The 8,694-nt window shown below is 32.9% G+C and overlaps 1 non-coding gene across 1 annotated transcript; it reads right to left on the bottom strand.

Annotated features, from left to right (window-relative positions):
* Positions 1-6,867: 6,867 nt before the first annotated feature.
* Positions 6,868-6,974, bottom strand: LOC124995197 (U6 spliceosomal RNA). Its single transcript, XR_007110667.1, has one exon. It is a non-coding gene; the product is annotated as a U6 spliceosomal RNA (small nuclear RNA).
* Positions 6,975-8,694: the final 1,720 nt, after the last annotated feature.

Here is an 8,694-nt window from a genome sequence, read left to right as displayed (position 1 = left end):
TGGGTGGTTTATAGAAAAGAAATTTATTTTTCATAGAAAATAAATGAGAGTGGAAAGTCTAAGATCATGTATCAGAACATTAAGTGTCTGGTTTCATCCCATTTCCTCATTCATAGATAAATACTACTTGCTGTGTGCTTGCACAGTGAGAAGAACAAAGTTTCTCTCATTGATTCTTCTCTAAGGGCACTAATCCCATCCATGAAGGTTTCACCCCATAACTCAATCACTTCTCAAAAGCTCCATCTGCATTAGCCATCACCTTGAGGGTGGGAATTTCAACACATGAATTTCAGCAGGTCATAAACATTTTTTTTTAAATGATAGCCTACCTATATTAGTCAGGGTTCTCTAGAGGAACAGAATCGACAGGACGTACGATTATGGAAAGGGGATTTGTTAGATTGGCTTACAAAGTCCAAGACCAAGACTTCTGGAAACTCCCTGGAGATTCACTGGCAGAGTCTGCTTTGGAAGAATGAAGACGTGAGAGTCCAATATCCTCAGATGATCAAAGCAGCAATCAAGATCCATCAAGAAGAGGCAAGCTTGCATCTGTATCTGCTTCCTTGTTCTTCCAACTTTTATTCCATCCAAGCCACCACCCTGTTGGGTGGTGCTGTACACACTTAGGGAGGTTCTCCACTTCAGTTTGCTATCCCACATTCCAGTCATTCCTAAACACACCCTCATTGACTCACCCAGAAGCCTCTTAATCATCTGCATCTCTTAATCCAATCAAATTGACAATCAAATAGAATTTATTGAGGTTTCCACAGTTTATTCACTGGTTATTTTTCTATTCCAGGAGCCAATCCACATTCCATTTAATCTCAATGACATTTTAATCTCTTCTGATATGTGACAGTTTTACTTTGTTTTTCATGACATTGATAACTTTGAAAGATTACTTGCAAGGAATTTTTAAGAATCTCTTAATTGGGGATTCTCTCATATGATGTTTAATTAGACTGCATTTATGAGTTTTGAGGAAGCATACCACAGAAGTGTACTGCCCTCATCAAATCATGTCAGATATATAAGGTATATAAATACAAATAAAATATGAATATAATATTAAGATATATGTACATATGCATACACATATACATTTATAGCATACTTATGTATGTATTATATACATGTATTACATAACATATATTATGTATTACTTTTCTATGCTGTCATAATTCAATTTTGAGACCCTGGATAGAGGTCTTACAGTTCTTCTTGAGCAGCTGATTAGTAGTCACCCCATTCATTTCCCTTACTGGTTTTCATGCTCTTGGCTATTATGCACTTGCTTTGATCAGGCCAGGAATCAGAGAGCGCCCATACCAATGAACCTGTAAAATTATTTGACTTAGCCAATTCACTGGAAGTTTATAAAACTTAGCTAACCCCATCCCATTTGCCATATGTAAACTATCCTCTTACACTTCAACTTACTACTATATAATACTAGGGTCTGGCCCTGCTTGCTTGTTGCCTGCATGATAGCCTTTTCTGCCTTTCTACTATACACTTATGATTATTATATTATATCCCATAAGAAGAATTTTTATCACTTGTAAAATAAAGGCACAAACCATATCAATATCCCTTAACACTGGTGATGTTCAGCTTGATCACTTGGTTAATGTAGAGATTCCTCTTTTCACTGCTATAAAGTTATAAAGTTACTAACTATCCCTTTTTGTTCTTTATTCTTTGGAAGGAAACCAGTAAATTCAACCCATTCTTGGGGGAGTGGAGGTCAATTAGCTCCACTTGGAGGGGGATATTTGCCTGCATTAATTGAACATTTTTTTTTCTTTCTTTCTTTCCTTTCCTTTATTTATTTATTTATTTATTTATTTATTTATTTATTTATTTATTTTTTTGTAGTGGGGATTGAACCCAGGGTTGCTGCTTTACTACATCCCTACCCCAGTCTTTTTCATTTATTTTCAACAATTTTCTATAAGGAAGATTTATCCCTTCTCCTCATTTACTTTTGTACTTAATTCCTTGTTTATATCAATATGGACTCAGTATGGATTTTATACTTTTATTATAATTCAATATTACACAATTGAATTGTCACTAAATTGTTCTGTGTTTGGCAATTGGAGCTAAGAAGTCTGGCTCTAGGCCAAAGTGATATGTGTGGACCCTTAGACCCAAACAGAGGAAATAATAAGGTTCTGCCTGGCAGATATACTGGGGACTCTTTCCTAGCTTGGGCATAAAAAATTTCCTGGCTCTTCTGAAGAAAGCTGAAGTCAAGTTCTCAGAGTCCCAGAAGTCAGCCATGCACATACATATTGAATAAGCATAAGTAGCGTGGGGAAGACAGTTTCCCTCCTGAAGACTTCTCAGGAAAGCCCTCTAATTGCCTTTGGTGAAATCTGACTTTCCAATGATATAACAAAAAGGGTCCTTGTGGTTTCAAAAACCACACCTGCTGAACCTAAGTTATTGGTAGTTGCTGGGGTACTCTTTGAAGTTGACTCCTGTGTTCTTCTAATATACCCCCGTCTTTCCCCGCCCCCCCCCCACTTCCTAACATTTATTTTCTAGCTCTGAATCTAAACTCTTGTCTGGAATTCATGTCTGCAATGCTTCCTTATGAATTAATTGAAGACTTTATCCTATTATTACTGCTTCCAATTGTTGCTATTAAGAAGTCAGCCAGCATTTTCATCCTCATGCCTTCATGGATGTCCCCATTTGTCTCTTTGCAATTTTTTTTATGTGTGTGTGTGTCATTTATCATGAATGCTCTGTGGTTTAATATTTCTGTAAATGTGAATTTGTTGAGTGTAGATTTGTAAAAAAATCATGCCACCTGAGGTTCACTGGGGTTTCTCATTCAAATAGGTGATTAAAAAAAAGTTTCTCAGCACATTGTTTTTCTGGGCAAAGTTAGAGTTTTATGATTCTTTCATCTATGTTTTCTGTTTATCTTTTTTTTTTTGGCAACTCCTATTGAATATAGATTATAACTTATTCTATTCTTTAATTCTTTTAAACTGTTTTGGAGTTGATATTATCTCACTGAACTTAAATCTCTAAATTCTTTAAACTTCAATTTTAAATCAATCTTCAAATACACTAATTCACCATTTATTTTTTTCTATTTAGGTGTTTAATCCACCTCTCGAACTCCAATTTTGCTTATTGTTCATTTTCTTTATTAAATAAAACCTTTGTTGTTTTAAGTTTTTCCTAGTTTTATTTACAGTTTCTATAATTGGTAATATAAAGAACTTATTACCAACATACTTTTTATTTCACTGAACATAACAATAATAACACTTTCACTCCTTTATCATGTTCCTGTACTGTTTTAGGTATGTTAGATATAGTCATGTAACTCCTGAGGACACTAGAGGTAAAATCATTTTATCTCCTTTTATGGATGATTAACCTGAGATATTGGGAGTGCCCTCTCTAGAATTGCACATCTGATGAGCTGCTGTTTGGATAAGAATATACTAAGCATGACTGTCTTATATTCTGAAGTCTGTTAATGTATTTGGTTCAATTTGTTTCCTTTCAGATTTCTGATGTTTCTTTGAACTTTGACTTATTGTGTCTTGTTATCATTTGTAGTTTGTTTTTAATTATAGGCTAATATTTCGAGACTTTAATCTGAAAAGCTTTGAGGCCTGGATTAGGTTGGGTTTCTATAGAAAAAATTTGAGTTTAATTCTACATCCCAGGAACCCTTTTTGTTACACTCTCCAGATGAGATTTATGGCATATGCACGCTTCATTGCAAACCAAAACTGATATCCTGGCTGAATTTTAGTTATAAATTTTCATGATAGATATTTTGCCCTGCAAGAACAAATTTGAAAGAATCATGAATTATTGCTTACCCTTATGCAAAGCAGATTAAGGATATGTTCATACTTTTCCATAAGCAGTGCCCCCAGTTTTATATAGAGAGTGAAAGCCTTCTTCTAATATTTAGAAAGGCATATGTCTCATATCACCCAAAAACATAAAGTAAGAAAATGAAAGTTTTTGGATTTCAGAGCTTTTATGAATTTTCAGAGTCAAAGGAAATTTTGCACTTTACCTACCAAATTCCTTCTTTTTATTTTTGGCCATACTAAAAGACTTTCTATGCAACTTAAGATTTTTATATTCTATTTGACATTTCAGTTGTCTTTCCTGAGGAATCAGAATGTCTAGAAATAAGTTTCTACAATATAATAAAACATTTTTGTTTGTAGACTTACACTTTTTTACTGATATTTATTTATTTATTTATTTTTTAAATTCAATCAATGGTGTCATGGAGGAAATTTACAAACATTTGTATGTATGAGGAAAATGGATCAATTGTATAAAATTAAAGTGATTTTCTTCTTTCATTTTCCAAAAGAAAAATCCAATTGTTTGAACTATATGTCTTCCTCTGTTAATTTTTATGTTTTTCTGATCCCAGTTTCACTCAAGATGTTACAGTGTTACAATATTACCCCCTAGTGGACATAAGTAGAAAATTTCTTCTTTTATATCCCTGATAGTTCAAAGTAGCCATTTCTATTTGAAAACAAGTTGTATTTTTGTCTACTGAATCCATTCTGGTTGTACAAAATTCAAAATATTTCTCCCTTGCAATTAATTTTAGATGTAACCTAAATATACATTCTACATGAATATTCACTAAATAAATTTATATAAATATATTAAAGAATTATCTAAGAGTTTTGTCTTTTTTTACTTTTGTCATACACTCTGTTACAGATATGCACTATTCTAGCTGCCAAAAAGTCATAATATGAGGCACTTCTGCAAACTGTCTTAGGAGTATTACTACCTACAGAGGCCTCTATGGTCCCTCTCTCCATGACGCAGCATGCCAGAGCTTTTATACTTGATAAAAGGATAAAAATTAAAGCATTATTTAATGAGTTTAAATGTATACTGCCTCACAAAGTAGACATTTTAATTTTAATAATTATTCCCTTAGTGGTTTTAAAGCAATCAAGATTCTGAGCTGGAGAATTTAAGTAGAGTGCAATATGACCTAAATATACAAATTAAATACACACACACACACACACACACACATATGTGTGTGTGTGTGTGTGTATATATATATATATATATATATATATATATATATATATAGAGAGAGAGAGAGAGAGTGTCTTCAAAGAAAATAATGTATGGAACACGTATAAATAGAGACAGTATTGAAGGCATGTTTGGTACTTTTTAGGTGAATAACCAAAGGTAAATTCATTTGCCACTACTTCATTTTTCAATTATGATAATATAGCTGTTAATCTTACAGAGATATTATGACAATTATTATAAAACTTACACACGAGTAGTTCAGTACCTCATATAATTCCTTTCTTGCAAAAATTCGAAAATTGCTCCCCTAATAAAAATGTATACATAAGACATTGTAACAACAGAGTCACTTCTCATCAGGGTCATTAACTTAGACAAAGAAATAAAAACAAAACAATCGTATATGACCTATGAGTGTGTAGGATTCAAAAGTGCAGACAGTATCTTTATTTTATTATTATATTCAAAGACTAAAAATTATTTTAAAAGTATATTTTAATGAAATACATCTTCTGAGTAATGCACAGTCGTATCTTACTAATGAGTTTTTTCATATCTTTTACTAATATTTTTACTAATTTTTTAAATTATAGAGTTATGGCTGATGTAATTATTATGGTCATATGACTTTTATTTTGAACCCATCTATTAATATTGTCATGTCTCAATTTCAATTGAGATAAAATGTTTCCTTACGCACAATCTAATCTTTGCTGACATTTAGTTTTGGGTACTTCAAAATATTCTGCCACATTAAATGATTTTGTGAGTACATATTTGGTTGGTCAAGCATGGCTAAATTCTACATTTTAAAATCCTTCAATTTGAAAATAATAATTTCTAAGTTATTGCATGATTTAGTTTCCTTCACAAGAGTATTCTGTGTATACAGATTTTCTTCATTGTCATAAGTCAAAAATTCAATTAGTACCCCAGTAAACAAAAAAGAAAAATTTTTAAAAATCATAAATTGCACCATGTGTTAGGATCATGTATACATCATTTAAATTCAAATATTATACCCCAAGTATTTCCAAAACAATTGACCTTGATCCAAAAGCTTCATGGGTATAGTTGGATTTAAAGAAGGAAGGAAAGAAGGAAAGGAGCAAGGGAGGGAAGGGAAAGTGAAGGGAGGGGAAAGGGAAAGGAAAAAGGGAAAGAAAGGAAGAAAGAAAGAGAAAGGAAAGAAGGTAGGTGGTTGTTTTGAAACCAACCTGTGAAAAATATTTAAATCTTACAGAGCTTTTGTTAAAAATTAGATTTGAAAAATATTAAATAGATTAAAAACAATACTACAATATTAATATTACCTCATATTCAGAATGTAAAAAATATTTAAACTCTATAAAAGAGAAACTGTTATTTTAATGAAATGCTTAAGTTCTTTTCTAAGGAAATCAAACAAAAGTAGATATTCCCTGAGGTTATGTCATGTACTTTGAAATCTCAACTGCTATTGCCAAGGTTATCTTTTTTTCCATCTTTTAGGAGTGTATTTCTTATTGTAAAATTTAATACTTATTTCTTTTTGAAAAAAAAAATTCTGTCTATCTAGTCAAAAGTGTAAAAGGCATGTATGAACAAAAGGAAAATAGATGCAAATGCAGGGAAGACGGTGTGAACACAGAAGATAGCCTCGCCCCTGATTATACGTAGTGAAAGAGATGGGGACTTCTTGTTTACTTTGTAGAGTAAAGGAAGGCTTTGAGGTGTTAAAAATCTGGGCTTTTGGGAAAAGGAGGACAAAGAATCTGTTTCCTGAACTTCAAGGGGAAGTCTCTTTGGAAAAATATGGACTATGTCACGAATTTCCGTGTCATCCTTGCACAGGGGCCATACTAATCTTCTCTGTATTTTTCCAATTTTAGTATATGTGCTGCTGAAGTGAGCATGAAGTTTTTTTTTAATTCACTATTTTTTTCTGACAAAGCATTCCTTGAAGATTCTCTGAGTAATGCTTGTTTTCCCATCTTTGCTATTATAACAGATTTACACAATAGGAGAAAATCTACTGTAAATCTGTTTTGACTGTAGTAGAAAGTATTTTGCACAGGCAACAACACTGAAAGCAAGGTGACAAGACCAGTAATGAGTGGTCATAATAATTTCAATTGATCATTCTTTTCTCAGGAAGGAAGAGAGTGTTTGAAAGCTGTTTGTTAAAGTAAATGGTAAAATTAAAGAAAAAAAAAAAAAACTGCCAAATTTCTGGCCTAAGGAAATGGATATTTGAAGATGGAAACAAAAAGAACATTATAGAGAAAGAGGAAGAGTTTGATTTTGATATATTAAACTATCTTCCACAGGCAGTTTAGATTATGTAACTAGTGTGCAAGAGAGAGATCCTGATTAGAGAAACTAATTTGGGGTTACTCCATATATAAAGAGAAATGACAACTTCACAATAAATAAACTCTCCCTGGGTGTTTGTAGCAACTGAGTAAAGAAGAAAAATTTCCAGGAGGAGACACCCCAATTGAAAACACTCAACTAGCCTCTGTTTTATTACACTGAATTATGTCTCATTTGACAAAAAGTAGTTACAGAGACAGACCCAGTGTCAATGTGGTGGGCAGGTCTTGAAAGTGAATATCTGTATGGCTCATTGGAAGTCACCAATCAACAATTACAAAAATAGAAGACAATACAGATCACTACTACAGAATTTATTACTATAAACTTATAAGGTTGCAGTTGCCATTTGTCATGCTTTTCTTTCATGATCCTTTCCATGTTTCCTTGACTTTAAGGCCAGGGAGGTCAAATTTTTTATAAAGTCTCTGAACCTTCCATGTTTCTGTTTACTCTTGATTGCTGTAATTTCCCTTTAAATTTTGCTATTGTAAATGGAATTGGTGACTGGAGACTCAAAAAAACCCTTGAAATTCAGAAATATTCTTTCTTGATCCTAATGTGTAGTAGCAACCCCTTGCTAATAAGAATAAATCATTCCAGTAAGTATAGCAATTTCCTTCTTTGTTTGTCGTTTTGACGTAATAAAGAGCACAAAATGGCAAGATGGCAGGTGCAACTTTAATTTAATGAAATTTTGTCTTTCTTCTCTGATGAAGGCATACTTCATTGGTAATCAAGTTCTCCCAATAAGATAAATGTGAAGATATGAGGACAGAAAACTAATATTCTGTAGGTGGATGTTTTAGTTAGCTTCTTTTGCCACTGTGACCAAATTACCTGACAAGAAAAATTTTAAAGGAGGAAAAATTTATTTGAGCCTCACAGTTTTAGAAGTCTCAGTTCACAGCCAACTCCATTGCTATGGGCCTGAGGTAAGGCAGAAAAGGTATGAAGGAGGAAGGCAGCTCAGCATGTGATAATCAGGAAGTAGACAAAATATAAACCCCAATGTTGTGGCCCCAATAACCCACCTCCTTGGTCACACTCTACCTACCTACAGTTACCACCCAGGTAATCCTTATCAGTGGATGAAATGCCTTGATTAGGGTAAGACTCTTCCTTACCTAATCGTTTTACCCTTAAATTTTCTTCCATTGTCACATATGAGCTTTTGGGGGACATCTCATATGTAAACCAAGATAGTGGGTTATCTACTCTTACTTTAGAATGTGAATCAGTTTCTTACAGGTATTATGA

This window comes from Sciurus carolinensis, chromosome 10, assembly GCF_902686445.1.
Source record: "Sciurus carolinensis chromosome 10, mSciCar1.2, whole genome shotgun sequence".
NCBI classification, from domain to species: domain Eukaryota; kingdom Metazoa; phylum Chordata; class Mammalia; order Rodentia; family Sciuridae; genus Sciurus; species Sciurus carolinensis.
The sequence above is the reverse complement of the archived record's forward strand: the minus strand, read 5'-3'. Positions and strand labels throughout refer to the sequence as shown.